This window comes from Melozone crissalis, unplaced genomic scaffold (genome assembly GCF_028551555.1).
Source record: "Melozone crissalis strain CALT ecotype California unplaced genomic scaffold, PUWL_Pcris_2 ptg000002l_1, whole genome shotgun sequence".
In the NCBI taxonomy this organism is placed as follows: Eukaryota; Metazoa; Chordata; class Aves; order Passeriformes; family Passerellidae; genus Melozone; species Melozone crissalis.
The window spans coordinates 25293128-25315624 of NW_026535780.1; the positions used below are offsets into that span (position 1 = coordinate 25293128).

Below are 22497 nucleotides of genomic sequence, written 5' to 3' on the forward strand. Positions count from 1 at the left end.
TCCATCTATTTCAGTCATTCAGTGACTCGTGCTGAGTGGCAAGATCAGCTCAGATCTGGGTTTCTATTATGCTTTGTGATGGGCATATGAAATGTCTCTTCTGTACTGTATTCTCCCCTAGTCCATGGGCAACATTCATAAAACCAGGAGGAGTAAAGTTTGCTGATAACCATTTGTTTGTGAGAAAAATTTTTTTCTGAAGGAATAAGTTCTATGTGGAAATATCCTCACATGTAGGATGGTGCAGTAGTGGTAATGGTAGAGTCTCAGGTTGCCCAGAAAATTATCTATTTCCCTGAAACCCTTCAAGGGGATTTCACACAGAGTGTGGAGTCTGCCTCTCTTCTTTCCCCTTCTGGTCAATAAGAGCTCTGCTCACATGTACAGCTCTGGCTGCAGCTGCAAGGGAATCCTTATTGCTTATTAATTTAAAGGTTGTATTTAATAGAGGCTTCCTTAAAGCAAACTGGCCTTTGGTAAAGCACAGCAGCTTTCTGTGTCTTTTATCTTGTGTTTGCATTGGCACCCATTTGTTTGAAAAAATGTGTATTCCCTTTCTCAAAAAAAAAAAAAAAAAAAGAAAAAGAAAAAAAAAAAAGAGAGAGAGAGAGAAAGAGAGAAAAAAAAGATTTGTCATTCTCTGTATCTTATTTGCCAGATGCACTGCCTTGTGCACCATGCCACAGAGAGAAAAAAATTCTGAGCTCTTCATTTTTCTGTACGTCTCACCTTGTGACATCTTCTCTCAGGAAATATTCACAGCACATGCAAATGTTGAGAGTTTGGTCTCAATCCTTGTGACCAGCAATGTATAAGGTATATGCAGGTTCTATCTCAGAAAAAGCTGATCATGTGCTTCCTTTAATAATGAAAGTTGTTTAAATCTGAAGATCTTGTCTAGCTGATGTGATTATTTTAGTTTTAAATTGACTGCAGAGCTGAACATATTCATGTGAGGAGCCTCACTAAACAGCCTGTATATAAAAGAGTGCAGATATCAGCATTTCATTATAAAATACTAAGCATACATGCTGATAATCAGATTTTTTTTAAGTAATTGTTTTTTCCCCTCAAGTACCTCTCTAGATTCTGTCTAGTCCATCTTGTGAAAGTTTCTGAAAGCAAATTTATAGGAAGAGATTTGTCTCCACAGAATTAATTTCTGTCATTCTGTAAGTTTCCATGTGTTTTGCTGAGATTTGGTGCATATTTGTAAAAGTGACTGTTACATACATAACATTAATGAAGAATTTGACAGATTATTCTGTTCTGTTCAGGCCTTAATTCAGGAAAAATGATCTGAGAGAAAAGGAATTGAACTTTATAGAGATTCCTTAATGAAGTCCTATGGTCTCTGTTGTTTATGATGGCCTAGGATTTAATCTTCCCTCTCCTCTTTCCTTAGTTTTGTTCATTCTTATAGTCTGTAATTATGGAAGACTTGGCTTGGAAGAATATTATGTTTTATTTTGTGATTATATTGAAAATCCAAATGAAATCTTATCTGCATATATAATTTACCCATTGCAATGTGTTACTAGAAAGGAAATGCTGTTAACTGCAAACTATGAAGACTTCTAGGCTGCAGAGTTTTTATCCTGTGGCTCTGTGCATCTGTAATGTTGCTGCTGTATCACACAAGATTTGCATCATGGGATGAATCCACTGAAGTAACTTGTGAACTGTGCCTGGAGCTGGGGCTTTTCTTATCTTGAATGGTGGCCAGAGCCCTTTGTAGTTCTCTCTCTCTGCCTCCCATGCAAGACTCTCAGTGGGGATCAAAGTAGGGTCAAGAAGGGATTGTAGAAAAAAGCTACAGTCCTGAGTAGATATTTGAATGCATAATTATTTAATGGTCTTCTCATTTGTAGTTTTCTAGGATGCTTAAACCATCTCATACTGTAGGTACACCTGGGCTGATTTATTTGATCTCAATATTCATATTATAATTGAAATGAAGCTACGGAGGTTCAAGACCTCAAAGCTGCTGTTTATCTTCTAACATTTCATTATTTGATGGTTTATATGTATATCTATATATATCTCTACCTCAGTTATGTTTTTTCTTCAAACTTTAGGAAGAGTCTACTCTCTTAATTTAGATCAAATTACTTCTAATAATATTGATTCGATTCCTCTGTAAGGTAGATAACATACTTCTACTTTAAATTGTCTTGGTGGGACTTGATGGTTTTGTTTTCAGGTTTTGTCCAAAATGGATCCCACAGAAAGGCCAGGCAGTCCTGCAACTTCAGAGTTCAGGGTTACTACTTTGGGTGGCTTTAGGTGGCTGCCTGTTGATCTTGTTGTGTTTGTCAGATCCAGACACGTTGGACTTGCTGGGTGTTCACAGCAGGCAAATGTGCTGCTTCCATAATTCCAGTTGTTGTAGAATTGCTGTCAGGAATGTGGAGTTAAACACTTTAACAGTTCAGCAGAGGAAAGTGTAGGGGGATACAGTATGGGTAAATGAAGGTGGTATAGAATGTAATCTTATCCCCTAAGGAGTTGCAGCTGAGCCAATAACTAAACATGAGGAGCAGGCCTGATGCTAACAGGCCAGACCTGCAGCCAATAAGAAGAGTGTTGTAAAAGAGTGGATTGGTGGGAACTGGAGTCAGTTGGCTGCTGTGAGGACAAGAAAGAGTCAGTGCCTGGAGGAGCTTCCTACAAGAAACATCAAGGAGGTGTGAAACTCTAGCAATATGGAACCCTTGCAATGTAATAACAATAGAACTATTGCACAATAATGACAACAGGAAAGTGTCCCTGTATCCATTAACAGCCTGTAGTGCTGCTTGCCTAGTAAGAATGGATGGATTAACACCACCCCTTGGGTTAAGTCCTGGAGAAAAACAGATATATACCCTCTGTACACAAAGTGTGGTAGAGAAGTATTTTGTGCAGGTAAGCACTCTACTCAAGGATTACTTAGTAGAATTTGCAGATGGAAGGAATTAGTTGCCTTTGTCAGAGTTGGTGTTATTATCATGTAATTAAAACACTACCTGTTTGTTTCTTCCACTGGGATAATTCATTGATTCACCTATTTTAGCTGCTCATTTATAATGATTTAGTGTTATGTGTTTTCAGAGGTCATTACTGTATGCCTGCTGAGGGCTTGCAGTGCTGGGTATTTAACATTAACTAAAAATCTTAGTCTTCTACTGCATTCATGGGAAGAATGTTCTTGTGACTATTGTTTGTGGTTTTGTTACTCAGAAATACTTTGTATTCTAGAATTTCACCTAATGTGTATATTACATGAAAATTTAATTAGTTTACTGATTCACATCTGTTTTTGTGAGCTACATAAATTTTAAAAAATCAAGAACACAAAGCAAAATCCAGAGTATTTTGGAGAGCAATTTAAAAGTAAAAAAAAAAAAGCACCTAGCATTGAGCTGGGAGCTGTAGTTTTAGAAAACATCCAGAGCAAAAATAACTGCTCACCTCTGGCAAAAGAGGGAGAGAGAGGTTTTGCCTTCTCCTTTTCATGCTCTCCTTTGCTCACTCCCCTTCTCCTGCTGCTTAAGCAAGTGCCAGAACGCTGCAGGTGGTGCCACTCCCTAGAGCAGCAGGAGCCATCTCAAGGCAGTGACATCTGTCCCTGCAGGGTGAGGTGCCTGGCCTGGCACCTGGTGTCAGAGCAGTGCTGGGAAGGTGGAGTGCTGCTGCAGCCATGGTGGTGGAGAGCAAGCAAAACCCCACCAGATTTTGGGGGCTGCACTGTGAGCTGCTCCCTGCTTTAGGCTGAAACAATTAGATTTTCCATTTTAATTTAAGACACCATTTAAAAATCTTAAAATAGAACAGAATAGAATAGCAAGTTCAGTTGGCAGGAACCTGCAGTGATCATCAACTGCCTGACCAGTTCAGGGCTGACCAAATGTTAAGGCATGTTATTAAGTGGATTGTCCTCTAAAACATTGAGATAGTTTGGGCATTGACCGCCTCACTGGAAGCCTGTTCCAGTTTTCTATTGCCTTCTCAGTAAAGAATTGCATCCTAGTGTCTGGTCTGAAACTCTCCTGACACAGCTTTGAACCATTCCCGCACTTCCTGTCAGTGGATACCAGGATGATGAGAGAAGGACCTCCCCTTTTGCTCCTCAGGAAGCTGTGCAGCGCCATGAAGTCTTTTCCTCAGCCTTTTTTTTCCCCCAAAGTAGAGAAAGCCAAAATCCTCAGTCTGAGTCCCAAAACGTAGTTGTCAGGAGTGGGATTCGAACCCACGCCTCCAGGGGAGACTGCGACCTGAACGCAGCGCCTTAGACCGCTCGGCCATCCTGACCCATGTGGGGGTGCTGTGGTGGCGCTGTCATTGTGTATTTCTGGATATTTTTAGTTATGCATTGCTGGTTTTTCACACGCAGTGGGTGCTAAAAAAATATTCAGAATGACAGCGTATCTTGTGTTGACTCTCTGGTGACCATAATAACTGATGTTTATTCATACATGCAGCTGCTGGGTTCTGTGAGTGAGTGTTAGTGTGGGGAGAAAGAAGCAGGTACTTTTGCATGTTTGTTACATATGCCATGAAGCAGACATTTGAAGCTGTACAGAAATTAGTAAAAACGTGGTATGCAGTATGGTTCACAATGACATTGCTTAAGGTTGATTAATTTCCTGTAATGTCTATGAAAATCCTCCTGGGATATATACAAGTTTTTCATGGTAAGAGTTCTCTGATATTTGAAAGGGGACTGTGACACTGAAGCAAATTGTACGTCTCCTTGCTGAAGGTTTTTTCCAAAAAAATTCTTGTGCTTGAAAACGGAATCTAGGAACCTCTAAATATACAAACTTGGTCAGGATTTGGAAGTAAAAGTAAATATGAAGGACAAGAGGTGTGCTTGTTTGGAAGCATCAGGTTAAAGTGCAGTGTCTTTGTTTGGAATATAAACATACTAGAGAAAAAAAAGAAATGAGACAACCATAAACTGACTGTCAGAAATGGCAAATAGGATATTTTTATTTTAAATAGAAATAAATAATATAATTTATGTTAATCATATCATTAAATTGCTTCATATGTTTCTAAGGAATTATTACAATATTTAATAGAAATTTATTTAATATATACATTAAATTAATTTTTAATAAATTAAGAAATTCATATATTCATTATATGACAACTATATATAAAATAACATAAAGAAAATTAATATATTAATTACGATAAAATTAATATATAAATATAATAAATATATTAATATATACATGTATAAAATTTAATAAATAAATAATATATTTATCATTTATATATTAAATTATATAATAATTTCTTTAGAATCTTAAAAAGCAATATTTTCCCATGACAAAAAAAGTCAACTCTCTGTACTAAATTGGCCAAAAGTTGGTACTGGTTTTATTCGATACTGTTCCTTCTGAATTGAGAAACCAGTTCTTCTGGCTCCAGTTTGTCAATGTCTTTTTCTTTGGGGAGCCCAAAGTGCTGGGCTGAATACTTTGGTGCTGTCTCATGGGTGCTGAGCTGAGGAAATAATGACTTGTCTTGACCTACTGTCCATGTCCTTCCTTGGAGACACACAAGAGTTGGCTGGACAAGGCTCTCTCTTGTCCTGACTTCAGAGTCAGTCCTATTTTCAAAGCTGACTTTGCTTTGAGCAAAGTTTTAGAGCAGGTAAGTTCTAAAGGTCCCCTCAAACCTAAACTCTTTTGTGATTCTACAACTATGTGCCATAATTTTGGACAATTTTATGTAACAGTGCTTGTGAATTGAGAGTATTAATACTGTATCTTGGCTATGCTGTAATGTGTCCTTTCTAGGGCAACAAGCAGTCTTGTCTGAGGCCCAGCACAATGAAAAGATGAGCCTGTGTGACCAATATTCTTGTAACATACTGGAAATGTTATGTTGGGAGTCAGGAGTTATGCTGTAATTTATGCTGCATTTCAGCAGTCTTGGTTGACTTCCTGGAAGATGCAATTTTCTCATATTTAGAATTAGTAATATATTTAAATTAAAAAGAAACAAGGCCTTGGAATGGTCAAAAAACATGTTTATATGTGCTGAAATAAGAGTCTTATTTAGCCAGTGTAGTGCTGTTTGATTGGGCGGTTGATTTTTTTCTAAACAATAGCTGGTGGACTGATAACTTTTTCCAAAACCTTGGTATATAGCAAGATGGGCAGAGTGCAATAAGCAGAAATAGAGATTGCAGAAGTTTGACCATAAAAGTCAACTCATAATGTAGTAACTCCAGAATGAGCAGCAGTTGCAGCCTACACTCTTTCTGCTGTCAGCACAGAGCTTTCTGGGTCTTCAGCCAGCAGCTCCAAAACCTTGTGTTCCCTACTTCAAGACATATTGATGATGTAATGCTGACTGAATTGCTTGGAAATTAACTAAACAGGTCTTAATTTAAATAAAATCTAAGTTGTAAAGATACCCATTGGCTTCTACACTGGTAGATCACACAGGAAAGCATAACTAAGTGCATACCAAACATACAGTGACCTTGGTGAAGAATTTGCTCAAGTCTACTCGTGGACAGCTCTCCCTTAACATTTTGGGGCATTTTTTGGCACAGAACTTCATTAACTACAGAGTTAATGATCTGTAGCATTCCCAAAATATCTGCAGATCTGGCTGACTTGCTGGTTAAAATGTAGTCATACTTGGTATGCAGTTGCCATCCCGACTGAGCTCTAATAAGTGAACTGAAAACCTCAATAAAAAGGCCATATTTAAAAAGATGTGTGCATTCCCCAAATCCTTTGGCACAGACTTATGTAGCTGCCTGTCCATCACACATTCACAGTCATCAGACTTGAGGCTGGAGGTTAGTGTTGTGCTGTGTTGCAGGATGTTGATGGGCCCAGCAGATGTGATCCTATCCACTGAAAATAAAGTCCCTGGGATGTAAAGTGCATTGGTATTATCCATTGAAAGGGTTTGCTCAGCTAGTTCCTGATGCTCTGATGACAGCAGGTGCAGAAGAAACTCTTTGGCAAAAGTATTGCTGTCGACAGTGTCTCATGTTTGACTTCTGCTGGTGCCCAAGCTAATCAGGGATTTGCACTACTGTCAGTGTACAGCAGCGGTTGATGTATTTAAGTGCTAGGTCCAGTATCTCCAGTAGTGGAGATAAAAGGCATCACATATGAGAGGCCTACTCCCACCTTTGCTTATCCCTCCTGTTACTGGGTAGCCCTTCCTTGAACACTTTGGGTTTGTGTCCTGCTTTAAGTAAAGCTTCTCACAAAGTGAGAGCATCTTTTGTGCTTTTCTTGCTTCGAATAGGAGAGTTGCTTTCCTCCTTATGTTTCAGGTGTCTCCCTGGGGCCCTGAAAGAATTCAAAAAGAATGACTGTGTCCAATGGGACTGATGCCTCTTCTTCCAAAGAGAAAACGGAGCACGGGTGATAACGAGATGAAATGTGGTTAAATCGAGACTTGACTTCCAATAATGATGCCTTTTCACTGTTCTTACAACTCCACATTTTGCCCCTAATTCTGCAAAAGCACATGTGCTTGATTTTACAGGTATCTCTAATCCTGTTGTCAGGCCTTTTTTGGCTGCACAAAGAGAAATATAAAGAGATTCATAGACTCAAAATGTTGTCAAGAAGGTGGGAAGCTCTTTTCCTGCCCCCTGTAATCTTTGGGGACCAGACCCACTCATTTACATGAAAAATATATTTATATCAGTAGCCTAAAGAGACTATAGGCTGGAAACGAGACTGCTCTGTGTCAGAACCATGCTGTCTCAGCTGCCAGCTGTCTTTGCAGCAGAACTTCAAGCTGAGTTGTAGTCACAGGTAGGAATAGTAATGGAGGCTTTTTCCTGGGTATATTTCCTCTGTTCCAGTGGGAATTAGAGATCTGAGGGGCACAGCTGAGAAAAAAAGTAATCATCTTACTATATTGAAAGTATGTTGAGAATCATCTTACTCAATTTAATGGGTCTTTCTTAGTAGATAGCTCATCCTCAAAAAACCTTATAAGCAAGAATGCTCATAAACCTCCTTTGAATTAAGTACAATCCCTTAAATTCCCCAAATAATATCTTCCTTTTGAAGATACAAAGCATATTAAATATGTGGAACCATGTGGTGTTTATAGGAGATCAGGAATACTAGAGAAGGCTGGCATAGCATGTCTGCACTGTCTGTGATAATAAGAGAAGATGCCTCAGGAGCATATGTTATCAGCAGGATCCAGGAGAGATACAGCATCAATGTGTGAGGCGGGGGAGGTAGGATTCCTTCCATTCCCCTTGATGTGGGTGCTGAGTCCCAGATTTTCTTTCCTCCCAAGTCACTATTTTGTCAGGAATGTGAACACCAACTGGAGAATTCATTGCTCTGCCATTGCTGTCTGTTGAGTTGGAATAATGTTTTTTTTCTTAATACTTTTAACTCCAAGTGAAATTGATGATTTCTTCCAAACAAAAAGATAGAACTGCCTTTATGTCTTTGTCTCATGTCTGCTGTTCACAAGAGTCACAGGTGTGAGTTTTTGTTCCTGCTTAAGGCAAGGCATTAAGAGCTGAGAGGGCAGTCAGTGGATTTCTTCTCTGTTTTCACTTGAACATACTCAGAAGAAGAGCTGAGCTCATTTCTGTTCCTAACCTGTCCTCTTCCTGTCTGGTAACCATCAGCTCCCATGGATGGATGTAGTTACATTTATGGTTATCAGTACAGGGTATGGATGGGCTACAGAGTATCAGAGTATCAGTACAGAGTATTTAACAAGGCTGCAGTAAAAGGTAACTCGATAGCTGACACTGGGCCAGAACTTGACCTGCAAAATCCTAATTACTAATTGATGAGTAAGCATCTTACCTGACTTTCAGCTTCCAGCTCAAGTGTTCAGCAGTGAAAAATATCCTTCTGCTTGCTAAAAAAAATAAAGAAAAAAAGAATCTGTAAATCATTGGAGATGTGATAAGCGTGGAAAATTACAGTGACAGAATAACTACATTTTATTGTTAACGAGGACTTTATTTTTACTTTTATATAGCAAATTCCTAAAATATTTGAAGCACAACTGCATATTTATACTCTATTAAAGTTCTGTCCTTTATAAATAAGGCAATAGAAAACAAACTATTGAGTTGGAAGGAGTCTTGTCAATTATTTATATTAAATGAATCAGATGATGTTGTGTGTCGCAGACTCTCAAGTGGAAAATCCCGTGATAAAAGTAGTTTATCACACAACCTGTGGTGGAGGCCCTGTGTCCTCTCTTGGCGGTTTCCAGGAAGGCTGAGACATGGTAGAGAAGTTTTAGTTTAAACAGGGCTAAATAGGGTTTAGCTGGTAGGCCTGGATGTGGAGAGGTGATGTAGCTAACAGAGGATTTAGTGAAAGGAAAGCTCAAGAAGGGCTTGCCTTGTGCTAGCTAGAGAAGGGAGAACCATATGGGACCATCTAGAGTGTTGCAGGTGAATGTCTTTGCCAGATATTTTCCAGGGTAAGAAACAAGCTTTGAAAAAAGGACAATACCTGGCTGTGGCTTGGTTTCTATTTCCATGTTATAAAGCCACTTCCTACTTACTAAAACCCTATGGAAAGAGTAAATCCCAGGCCTGTTGGTACTGGATATCAGTTGTGCTTGAAGCCTCCTTTTGAACACTGCAGCTCTTCTCTCCTCTCCAGATGGAATGGATGGGATCTGCAGCCTCTTGCTCTCTGATACACAAGTGAATATTGCTTCTGAGGTGCAGAGGGAATGAATTTCCAGCTGATTTTATATGGGGCTATTTGCAATAAAAAAAAAGCATGCAACCAGTGAGTGTATCACTGCTAATTATCACACAATGAAGATAATCAGAAATAACAATGATATTGTTCTATTATGTAATAAGAACACCAAAGTATTGAATAATGATTAATGTATTATAAAATGTGGAAGGTTTCTTAAGAGTGTTGTAATTTGGAAAGTGGGGATGTTTTAGTGCAACTGTCAGTACTAGGGTCTTGTGACTGTGTTATGCAGTATGTAAAAGAAATAATACTTTAAGTTCAAGATATTCCACCATTCACTGTGTACAGAAAACACTAACACAGTAGCTGTCAAATATTAACCATCCCTTAGACTTCCCTCATTTTCTAAAAGCATGATATTTATATGTTTACTTTCCTTATACCAAAGAGACATAGTATCTTTTTTCTTTCCCTCAAAAGGCTTTCTATTTGCATGATTAATATGTTCCTTGCATACTGTAAAGAGGAATATCTGCTTCACTCCGGTGCCCAGGCTGACTCCCCATCGACTATGTTCCAAACTAACATAAGAATTATTTATGTTTGCAACAAAAAGAAATCATGCTGCTTTGGAGTGTGGTTTTCTTGTTGACATTTTAGAAACTGTTCCAGGCTCTTCTTAATATTTAGACAAACAAATATGTTTGCTTTTTTCTGGTGCTGCTGTTGACATTTCCTAAGGGAATTGCTGTAGATGTTAACAACTTCCCAGCACAGGCATGCTGTAATGGAAGAGTTCTTTGCTTGTGGCCCTGACACAAATTCCCTTTAACTGATGTTTTTGCTGAAAGTAATGTGATTGTGATAACTTATGTGAGTCAGGGTAAATGTGAATCAGTCCTGGCTATTTTGGGGAGCATAAATGTCTGCTAAACTCCTCAGTGTTTTGCTTCTTGCAGATATAACAAGCAGAAGGTACCAATTTATTGTGTGCCTCAGAGCCTCTGTGCTGCACAAATATCTGCAGTGCAGAGCAGGAAGAAGGTCCATGAGGAGCATTGGTAATTGGTGAAGCCTGAAGGCCAGGGAAGCTTGTACCTCTACCTGCAGAAATTGGTCAGTTTGGGGCTTGGCTAATTTTGGAATCAGTAGCTATGAGAAGAACCACAGAGTGGAGTGTGCCCTTGTGTGTGTAGTGTGTGTAGGTTAGACACAGACTGATGTGTGTGGGTTGAACCTGTGCACTGCCGTAACTTTACTGTCTGGTCAGTACAAACAGGGTGTGATTATGTTAGCCTTTAACTCTGGGCTGTCCACTTAGAGAATTTATATAGCCTTTTATGGGTGAAGATTTTGAAGACTTTTTAAGCAGGTTGGGTTTTGTTCTGGTATCCCAGATTAAAATTCTGAAGCTCTATATACAACCAGCCTGTTTAGCATGTGTCTGTATTAAAAATGTCTGCATTGTTCCCACAAGAAGCAGTTATAGTTTATAATCTTTTAGCAAGGCCATATCTTTTTCTGACTGGTCATGTATTGCAGATAGTGAACAGATTTTCCTCAAAACTCTTTGCTGTTTCAAAATCTTTTCAGCTGAAAAACATTTGTCTCTGGGATTATCTTAACCTCAGTTATTATATTGTCTGCAGTTTCAGTGAGAGTGTAGAGAAACTTGCTTGCAAGGCAGTCATGCAGCAGCATTTTAGCCATGTTTGTTCCATTCCTGAGCCCTTCGGCTGAGGCTTCAAGAGGCAGTCTTTGTTGGGCTGCGGCTGTTCCCCTGCCTTGAAAAAGAACAAAAACTGTCAGGAAGAAAGATATTCATCCTAAGGGTAGACTCCAGTTACATTAAATAGAATAGCAGCCACTTGGAGATGGGACTGGAAGGCAGCCAAAAGGACACTGAAATTTTTCAATAGTCTGTCCCTATCCCTGTCTTCCAGTGATCAACAGAGAATGTAATTTCAACCTTCAAACTATTCACTGCAACCAAAGGAAACTGAATGCTGTTCTGGCTCTATTTTAAAGAGCTTTGTAACCTAGATGAGGAGATACTCTTCTTTTAAATGTGCATGTTGTTCTACTATTGCAGTAAATCATTGTGGGTATTACCGCTTATTGATTTAAGTAAATTGTCCTTTTGGCTGTCTTGTTTCATGAGGAGAAAAGTTGACCTTGACCTGTGGATATGACACATTTTCAATTGGTGTTTTGATTAAGGATTTCTCAGATGGTTCTTCCTGCTTGCATCCTTAGCTGGAGGCAGTCAGCCAGGAATTGCCAAGTGAAGTCAAGTTTTGAGGCATTCGTGTCGTGACAAGATCAAATGGCTTTCCTTGTAATGCCTGTAAAAGGCTTTAACTGTGTGCTGTACATTCTTTATGAAAATCTATCAGATTTATGTATGTAAAGGCTGATGCCCTGTGACTTCTAGCAACATTGCAGCCTCATGAACCTCCAGCAATTTCAGGCACGTATTTTCAGTATCATTTTTCCCTTCCTTGTGAGAAATCTCTGCACCCTCATGCCACTATAGGGAGATGTAACCCATTGAGCTGGGTGGGTCCTCTCAGCTAAAATAAGATCAGAAATAGCTGTCAGAATAGGTCTGCTGCCACCTGGTTTCAGGCACTACTCTTCCCTTCCCAGTGGAATCTCTATGAATGTCTCCCAAGGAAGAGAAGAAGCCGAGGCCTTTTAAATTAAAACATTGCATTTTAGTAAAACCAGGGATGCGGGAATATAAGAAAAATAAGAAATTGCATTATGTAGGTAAAAAATCTCATTCCTACTGTCAGATATTTGGGAACTTTTAAAAATTATATATATTCTAATATTTGTGCAGTGCGGTTTTTCTGTTTTTCTCTCCTTCTGAAATGTAGAGTTGTATTTGTGTGCTATTAAAAAACCCACCCCCCTGTCCCTTTTTTCTACACATAATGGTAGTGAAGTAGTTGCTAGAATAGGAAAGCAGAGGTGAGAGGTGTCCTCTCTGAGTATGCTTTGATGTGAAGAAGTAGGGATGACATTTGGCCTCAGAAAGATGATCTGTAGGATTCAGGAATTGAGAATGATAGGTACAATAGGTATACGCTCTCAGCTTCCCACAAAGTGGCCTGCTCTGTTTTGTGAGGAGGTGTCAAAGTACAGGGTAACTAAATGCTCTACTGCCCAGGTCATGGGAGAGTGCCACAAAGTATGGCACTTGCTGTGAGGTGTATGGGGTGTTACACAAATGTGGAGTCTTATCTAAAGTACCCAGTGATCATGGCTGGTTATTATGAAGAGCATCAGTTGCCACTGTGAGTAGTACATTGGCTTCAACAGAAACTACTTGGTGCATTCAAGAGTAAAATAATGTCCTTCAGTTTTTTCCTTAGTTTAGGGAGGGCAGCTTTCTGTCATGCAAGAAATCTGGATTTACAGCATGTTCACAGCTAATATGCTCTTCAGGATGGATATGCTCTTCAGGATAGATAGAGGTGAAAGAGCCATCTAATATCCACCTTTGAATTCCGTATTTAGTAAACATACTGAATTGAATGTATGGCTCAGATTTCTGTCTCTCACTGTGCTTGTGCAGAGTCTTTTGTTGTTAAAGACCATGATAGATGAGGTGAAAATAATGACAGATGTTTTCTGTAATGTGGATGGCATGGCTTGCTGTCATGGGGATCCTGGACTTAAAAAGGGCACTGCTGTTATCCATGCCTGTCCTGGGGGTGCTTTGGGAGAAGAGAGCTTTGTTCAGCCAGAACTGCATCTTACACCTCAGTGCCACACAGACCTGCAGATGCTTATGACTTCCCAATCTGTTTGTCATTAAATGGTCATTAAATTTTCTATGACTATTCTTTTCTGAGCACAACTAGTTCACTAGTTCATTATAAGTGCTCTGCTTTTATTTTTTTTCCACTGTGCTACAGCAAATAATGAGGGCTGTGAAGAAGACTGAATTAATAAAGAAAGGAGATGGAGAAAAGAGAGGTGAAAGGGAGTGACAGTGAATAAAAATTAGGGACAGAGAAGTTACATATGTATAAATATTTTGACAGCTCTAGAAAAATGAGTAGACTCAGGACTATTTATTAAGGAAGGACAAAGGACAATAGAAATTGCAACTTTTAACATATGGGGAAAATATTCCAGGTGTCTTGCATCATAGTTATAAGTTTTAGTTTTTTTTAAAGTGTTGGAATTTAGAAAATAAAATTGAAGCAAAAATAGAAAAAGGAAAACTGAATAGTGGACCACAGAATGAAGAAAGTGACTGAAAAGGAAGAGAACCAGAGAGAGAAGGCTACCTAAATCTACTTTGCTCTAGTGCATTTTATGTTCTGAGCCATACTTAGTGCCCCAAACATTTCAAAGAATTTAAAAGGTGATTGTTTATGGCTACTGAAAATGCATGGATTTTTTTTTAATAAAAAAAGTTAATTAGCCTGTGGAGCTGAAATCACAGAGGCAAAATTTCTAGGGAATTCAAAAAGGCCTTCACATTTGTCAGCAGTAAAGAAACACCAAGGATTTTGTGAGGACAGTGTGATGTTTCTGCTAAGGATTACAGGAAAAATCTCCATTGCTCTAGGGATGAAACTTCTGGCTGACAATGGTCTGGAAGGAGCTTTCCTTGGGTTTTCTCACAGGTGCTGGCTGCTTCTAAACTGATTTTTGTGGTGTTTTAGTTCTTGTCATGCAATGGGGCTAAATCATACAACTCATGCTAGAGAAAAGGGGCAGAAAGTGATAAATCATTCTGAAAACATTATGGTCAGCCAAGGTCACTTCTGAAGTCATGGCTGAGCAAAAGGAGGACAGCAGACATCATAGTTACAGCCCACCACTCCATGCACTTCCCATTTCTGCAGTGAAGGAAAAGCTTTTTAGATGAAGGTCTAATGAGTCACATTAGCTGGTATTTCATCTGCCATAATAATGGACCACAATCAAAACATAATAATTTATACTTCTGTATGAGGTGTTTAAGTAGAACTGAATGAAAATTTACTCACAAGATGAAGACATATATTGCTATTTTTGCCTCTTTAGTTTTGTTTTAGTTTTTCTTGGGTCATAAAGAGCCTTTTTATTTCAGCATAGAACTACTTCATCTAATAGAGGAGTTTTTGATTTTTTTTTTTTGAGCATTTGTACATGTTAAACAATAGTCAAATGTTTGCTTCATTGGGCTAGTGAAAGGAGAGTTGAGGTTTTCAGTGCTGAAGTGTTGCTTTATTACTGCTTCCTGCAGAGCCATCTCCATCATACGTTTGCTCTTTAATTTGCCAATTCTTTTTAATATATTGTTGTTATATGTCACCCTGTCATGGTTTGACCCGGAAACAGGATTTCTGGGATGCTGTAGATAGGGCCAATGAATGCTCAGATTTGAATATTGCCATCTGGCCCAACCACTGGGCATTGGATCCACCTCTGAGAACACAGGGTAAAAGCAGGGCTCTCCCCCGGCACGTTCTTTTTTGGATTTCCGGCGGGAAGGAGTTGGGTCTCTCCCCCGGCCCAGTTGCTGGCTGGGCGGGGGGAGGGGAAAAGCCATGCGGCCTGGCCCGGGAGAGGTAGGCCTGGCCCCCCCCAAGGGTGGAAGGAAGAAGTAAAGAAATGCCGGGAAGCAATGGGCAGCCTGTTCCCCCCCCCGCCCTTGGAGACAGACAGAGAATGAGTGCAGCCTGTGTTTGTGGCCTTCACCTTGAAATGTAGTAAACATGTGCTGGCAGCAGGCAGCCCGGCTGAGGAGGTGGAGGGGGGTGGTGCAGCCAGGAGTCCAGCCGCTTGGAGGAGTTTTTAACCCTTCTTGGACAATGAAAACTTTACAGAACATTAACCCTTCCTAGACGAGTGATGAAGGTCTGGACCAGAGAGAGAGAGAGAGTGAGAGATGTTGGAAGAATGGAGAAGATGGAGTGGGAGCCATGTTTCCGTGTGATACAGAGACTGAGTCCAGGGGGAGAAATGTCCCAGAGCCAAAGAAGATTCAGTGTGGGTACCCCTCGGCCCCAGGGGGTATATAAAATATGGGGGGGACAGATGTCCCAAAGGTGAGATACTGTGCTTTTCTGGAACTGGACAAAGTATCCTTAAAAAGACAACCCTGGAAGCAGCCCTGATTCTTGTTCGGTGGTGAGAGCACTGGAACAAGGACGGAAAAGGCCACCACGACACATGGAAGGACTCCCTCTCCTCTTGAGGAACTGAAAGTTGAGCATTCTAGAGGGTGGTGTTGGATCCAGAATTGGTGATTCTGGAAGATGTATTGTATTGGGAATTTAGGGGGGAGGAGGAGGAGAGTGTTTTTGTGAGGTTTTCATTTTCCTTGTGTTTTCTTTTTCTTTTTGTGTGTAGTTTAGTAATTGTTTTTGTAGTTTAGTTAATAAACTTTTCTTTTTTTTCAAGTGAGAGCCTGCTTTGTTTATTCCTGGTCAAAATCTCACAGCAGACACCAGAGAAAGTGTATTTTCATGGGGGCATTTGGCCTTGTGCCAGTGTCAAACCTTGACACACCCTCAAGTTGAGTGGGGTTGTTCTAGTTTCCTTGATTTCTTTCATTAAAATTACTGACTTTTAAACTCTCTTTTGGAGCTTAATAATAGCCAGTTTTGATATAGTAACAAAAAAAGAAAGCCTAGACCTTTAAGAATATTCCAAAGAGGCTATAAAACAGACTATCAGATTACTGTTCACTTGAAATGATCACAGTGATAGAGAGATTAAGAGATTAAGAGAAATTTGCATAACTCTTCAAACAGGAAAAGACAAGATTGATATTATTATACCAAATGTGACATTGAAGAGCTTCGAATTTATTTTCTCGCAGTTCTTTCTGGCCTGCTGGGTTAGTGGAGGACAATAAGCCATGCTGGACCCACTTCTTCCTTTAGGTTCTGATTTCATCTGGAGAAAGGATACTTGAATTGATCTGGTTATTTCATGCTTGCAAACCACGATTACTTGAGAGTATGATTTACAGTTAAGAACCATAATGGCATAAAATTTAAGCGCTCAGAAAAACACTGGATTAAATGTAAAGATAATGTCACATTGGAAGAGTTAATACCTGATGCACTGTTGAATCTTAAATTCACTTGGTAATGAAGAAAAATGTAACTCAGAATAAAAGGAGAAAGAAAGCACTACATTTTCCCCTGTGAGCAAGCTAGTAGAGAATTTTCACAGCCTTCCTTCCATTTTATGTCTGGACATAAAATAGTTATATAAAAATGTAGGAGTAATCAAGTATTCCATATACAAGATGAAATTCATATGTCTGATTTTTTTTCTGACCGACATATATGCTTGGTAGTCTTCTTTTCATATGTGTTTAGTAGTGTAGAGCAGTTCCCTGGAAGGTACAGGAAAGAATGTGAAAACTGATGAAGTGAATTCAAAGAAGGAAAATGAAGAATGGATTAAGAAATTTTGGATTAACCAATTATGGAGGTAATTTGGGTCCATGAGAATATAGTAATGTTTCCTAGTGGCTGTACCCCAAGATACCAAATATATCTTTATTCCTGTTTCTGGTCCCCACTCTCCCTTCACATGCATTGCCTTGTGAGTTAACAGTGGGCTTTCTGGTCATGAGATTAGACCTTCATCTAAAAATTAGATTCATGCTAAATCCCAGCTCTGAACAGTTTTGGGTAACGCCAGAGAGGGAAGTCCATTCTCTGTGTAGGTGAAAGTTCATTTAAATATAGTTTATGATAGGAAGAACTTCAGAAAAAAAAAAAGTGCTTCATTCCCAAAGGAAATTACTGCAACATCTAGTTTGATAAGGAAGTTTTAATTTTCCTGCACTGGATGTAATCTTACAAAATTGCCAAGAATTTCACTGCTGATGTTAGCAGAAGCAAGTTCAATGCCTGGATGATTTCTTTGTTAATTGATGCTACTGCTCAGAATTATCTCCTTATTGTAGCTTGACTTCGTTCTTTCTCTTTTGTTTTTTATCACAATTTATGATGGCAAAAAAGGTTCAGAAATGTTTATTAAACCTGTTCCTCTGCTGCTTTAAAACTGTTAACCATGTTCCATCTTTATAATGATGGATTAAGTACCCTTTACTGTCATACTTCTTTTCTAATACTTCCTTTCTGGATGGGCCAATAAAATAGTCCTAAGAGAATGTACAAACATATTAGGGGAAGGTTTTTTTTCTCCTCAGTATCTCCAAGAAGCCAGCCCCACTTCTGGAGCAGGAACACTATGATAATATATCACATGCTTGTTATATCAATTACTGTATATCACAAGCTGCTAAGGTCTTGTTTTACAAAAAGGCTGCCAGTTGTAATGGCACATTGAGGATATTTAATAGCACTCATGCAGAACCCACTTCATCACTGCTTTATAGTATGTGAGATAACAGCTCAATAAATACTCCAGGCCAGCCAGAACTGAACATTAACTACAAAATTTAAAATACTTCATTCGTTTCTTGCCAAAAGTATTGGACACATACAAAGCACTTACACCTCCTGCATGGTTAGGAAAAATATTGTTTTGCAACATTAATTGCAAGTCGACTTCAAATTATTTTAGTATAAATACTGCCTTTGCAGAATCAGATTTTAAACCAACAAAGACACATGACTATTTACTACTCATGGAATAGGATTAGAATAATTATTAGAATCACTGGAATATGGTACGAACTTAGCATTCTGACTTCAAAAGCGATTGCATGTTTAGGCAATTCTACATTTTCTTAAAGCCAAGCTAAGCTGATTCCACATGACAGTGGTTTTAATGAGGCTCAATAAACAGTACAGTTTGTAACCTCAGGCCAACTGCTGAGCAGAAGCCAAGAGCAGTGCTACAGCTTTAGTGAACCCATTACTGTGAAAGATGGTGGATCCTGGAGCAGCCTGAGTCACTCATTGCACAAGAGATGAAGCTCCAATAAATAAAAATGAATATCTAACGTGACGGGTGACAACTTCATGCAAATGTGATTTTCTCTGATTTGACAGTGCCTTGATAAAGTCTTAAAGCATGTGGCTTACTAGCAACCATTTAAATTTTTAGCCATTGAATCTTCTGTTTTACTTGCAGACATTTGTATTTGGGGCTTGTGGTTTCCTATAGGTATTTAAAAATTGTTTTGCTTGTGTATTGAGCCTAATTCTCAGAGCTACTCAAGATCTAGAACAGCTTCTATAAACTGTTAGAGTAATCAACAGTGCTGAAGTGCATATATTTTCTTTGCCAATTTATGGTTATTTTTTTATCAAATTCTTTTAAAGGTGAATTGATATAGGTTGTTTCCTACCCTTAGGGGCTGATCTTAGACCATGTTCCCCCACCAGCACATTCACTGACCTGGAGCCCCATGAGAGCAGTCTGCATCCCCTGTGAACGAGGTGAGGAAATGGGGGCTAATGAACCAGCAGAGGCAGCATAACTCCTCTTTTAAGGTGCTATGTCTCTCTTAGTCCTTATGAAAGTATTTCTGAAGGGTATCTGGAAATACAGTATGAATGGATTTAGGGGCTAAAAAGAATAGAAGAGCAAAACCGAGATACTTAATCTTCAAGTGAACAGCGAGGCTGAACCAACTCTATGGATGATTTATACATCAAAAGCATGGACCAAAATAAACAGAAGAGTTGGCAGCACAGGACAAAAAAATTGGTCTTGTACAAGAAAATAGTTACAAATTAGTTTACATTGCTGGGAATAGTATAGTATTTAGTGGGTGATGCTTGGACTTGATCTTAAGTGTATTTTCCAACCTAAATGATTCTGTGATTCTGCATGATGTGCTGGACTGTTTATTCATATTTCCCTGAGATAATCTTATCAAAACCCCTTAAATCTAAGAATCAGAGTTGTGATTCTTATATATGTTTTTTCTGTCATCTTTGCAAAGTTGCTGAATCACAACATTAAAGTGGTTAATGCTGAAGTATAAGCTGTTAACAGGTTTACCATTTATGCTTTTGATCTTCAGCTTAGTAAGATAGCAGAAAAAGATGTTAAGATAACACAAAGCTAGTGCAAAAAGATTCTGCAATCAGATTCTGTTCCTTGTTTAGTGCAGTTAAATTACCAAATGGCAACAACAAAGATTAGGTTGTCATCTGCTGACATTTATTTCAGTGGGAAACAGGAAAATGCACTGTTAGAAAGTAATATCAGAAACACTAGGGATTTACAGAGATATAAAGATACAGATGAACACAACAAAAATCAATATGGTTAGTGTCCTCAGTTCCATCTCCACTTTCCAGAATGATATAGTTTCTATTTACAGTTGGGAAATATGTCCTCAAATACTGGTGGCATTGCAAGAAATATTCTGGGGAACAGTCAACATCATCACACAGACCATGAAGAGACAAACCACAGCTTTTAATCAATGGAGGAAGGGAAATGAGTGTTACTAATATACTATTCTCCCTTACAAGGTGGCAGGCCTGATACAGTGCAGACTGATATGTCTGAGCCAAGGCACGAAATGCAAAGCCAACTTTGAATGGGTACATCAAACACTTTGAGTTCCAGGCAGCAGGATCCATACTGTGAGATTAAACAAGGGTTGCTAGTTTGGTTTTGCCAGCAGACTGACTGTTGGTATTTGAAATTGTTTTATAAGTGGTTATCTTTCATGTTTCTTCATAGAAATATGGAGAGACTGGCATGAAAATTATTTTTTATCATTTTATAGTGTAATTTCCTATTGAGTGATCCTGCCAGGTTAAAATACACATAGGGAAGAAAATGGTCATGGTCATCCTCCTAGGCTGTGGTAAACCAGAGGCTTTATGGGCCTAAAGCTATATATGTAAAGGTAGGTAACTGATCATAACATATAATTCAGGATTAATGCTAGATCTGGACTTTATAGTATCTTGTATTCTAAAGAATTTGGCACCTAATGTCTTTTTCAATGTTGGTATTCCTGCACTCAGAATAAGTGATTGCTGACCTAGGGAAAGAAATGGGGCATCTGTGCAGAACTCCAGAATTTCAATGGCTCCACATTACAAGATGCTGGCTTATTTACTGAGTCATAATTTATTGGTGTTCCCCATCTCTATAAAAGTTTAAAAGTATAAAAAGCTAAAATAGACTATAAATCCAGAACCTGATCCCTTCTGATGCATATCTAGGTTCTGTGGCCAGTTTTCCTGAAGGTACCCTATGGAGAGTCAAGGATCACCCCAATTTTTTTTTGTTATACCTTGTGATGTAGTCCTACCACTGTGATAATCAAGAGATGAAATAATTTGGTTTTGAGTAGAAATTGATGACGCACATATAATAGTCCATGCCCGGCCTCAGAATTTTTCATGCAGTGAAAGGAGAGCTTTCCCTACTTCCCATTGGTATCCCCCATGTTTGTGGTGCCTGGGACAGATTTTGAGTGGGTGTGGAAATTGTGCTGGTGGAGGTCTCGTCACATGGCACACATGATCGTGACCACCCTGCCTGAAATCCCCTACCCACAGCCAAATGGGGGGGGATAAGCTCCCCTTGTGCCACCCTTGGCTGTGCTAACAAGGCCATGCAGGAGGATCTCTCAGCAATCCATCTAGGGTGGATTGATGGTACCAGGAATGGAGGGAAGGGAGGGCTGGCTGTTGATATCTTTATTGATTTAATCTCCTTTGCCTTGAGAGTCTCAAGCTCATATCTGTGCACTTCAGTTATTAAAAATTACGTTTTAAGTTCCTAACTGCAGGCAAGCTTTTGAGTGAATGGTGTAATTCTCGTGATCAAAGCATGAGCTTTATTTTTTCAAAATTACAATACAAGCTTCAGTGAATTGTTCCTGTGTCTGCTGAAGCTTCTCTCTCATTCTGAATAGCAGAGAAATAACCATCTTTCTTTTTTTCTTTCCCAATGAGATTTGCTGTTTGGTTGATACTCCTTTTGAAAGGAAGTTCAGATATGAAAGCCTGGGACAATGATAATATGGAAAAAGATATTTTCTATCAGTCTTCATGAACTTTACTGTTCTGGGTAGAAGGACCTCATTTGGCCTAAGCAGCTATCCCAGACTACTGCAAACTGGTAATTGAGTGCAAAATTAATACTATTTTGTTAAATTGTCACTTGAGTAATTGTTGTACAGCCATTGCTCTGCTGCTGTTGTGATTGTTTCTCAAATAAGAAGGTTTGTTTTTTTTATTTAGATGCTGATTTTTACATGCAATAAATGAGACACAGCTCTCACTGCTAGGTGAAGACAGAACTTCAGAATGGATTTAGATACTTTGAAGTATTTTTAACTTTAGTGGTTCCTTTTTAAACAGAGAGTAGATGATGCTCACAAGAAAGGTCTTTTGCAGTCTAACCTAACACTCTACCCAGGCAGTCTAAGGCCATAAGTGTTTGAGGAAGTTGATGTTACCCTTTTACAGAGAAGGATAGCTTCAACTAGAGTTGAGAATCTTGTCTGTAGCATTTTTGCCTTAATATAGATTTACTTTTAGGGACAGTTTTAGCATTAGGCCTTTTTTAGCCTGTCTCATATGTGGATACTAATGGTGGCATCAGTGAGTCTGATCATCAATTGTTAATTAAATTTCTAATTATTTCTAATAAGAGTATAAAAAAGAATAATATCATATTAAAAACCTCTGTCATATTTTATTAAACAAGCTGACCCTCTAATTTTCCTGTTTCTTCAAGAACTGTAAAAATGTCAGTTTAAATTAGATTGCAGTTTATTGATGGACTGCTAAGCACAGTAACCATTCCATCCTGTCTGTTTGAATGCCAAAATCTCGAGCTGTACCACAACATCCTGATGAGCATTTCTACCACAGCTAAAGCAAAGCTTTAGCACAGGTAC

General features: G+C 38.9%; 1 protein-coding gene and 1 non-coding gene across 8 annotated transcripts in view; one reads left to right on the plus strand and one right to left on the minus strand.

Annotated features, from left to right (window-relative positions):
- Positions 1-22497, plus strand: part of OXR1 (oxidation resistance 1) — a 264948-nt gene that overhangs the window by 47944 nt on the left and 194507 nt on the right. Inside the window, exon 1 of one of the 7 annotated variants that reach the window (XM_054275918.1) lies at positions 18986-19057. The exons of the other annotated variants lie outside the window; for them this stretch is intronic. The gene's annotated coding sequence lies outside the window, so the exon portion shown is untranslated. Of the gene's footprint in view, positions 1-18985; positions 19058-22497 lie in introns of those variants that run through there. 7 annotated transcript variants of the gene reach the window in all.
- TRNAL-CAG (transfer RNA leucine (anticodon CAG)) lies at positions 4211-4293 on the minus strand. Its single transcript has one exon. It is a non-coding gene; the product is annotated as a tRNA-Leu (tRNA).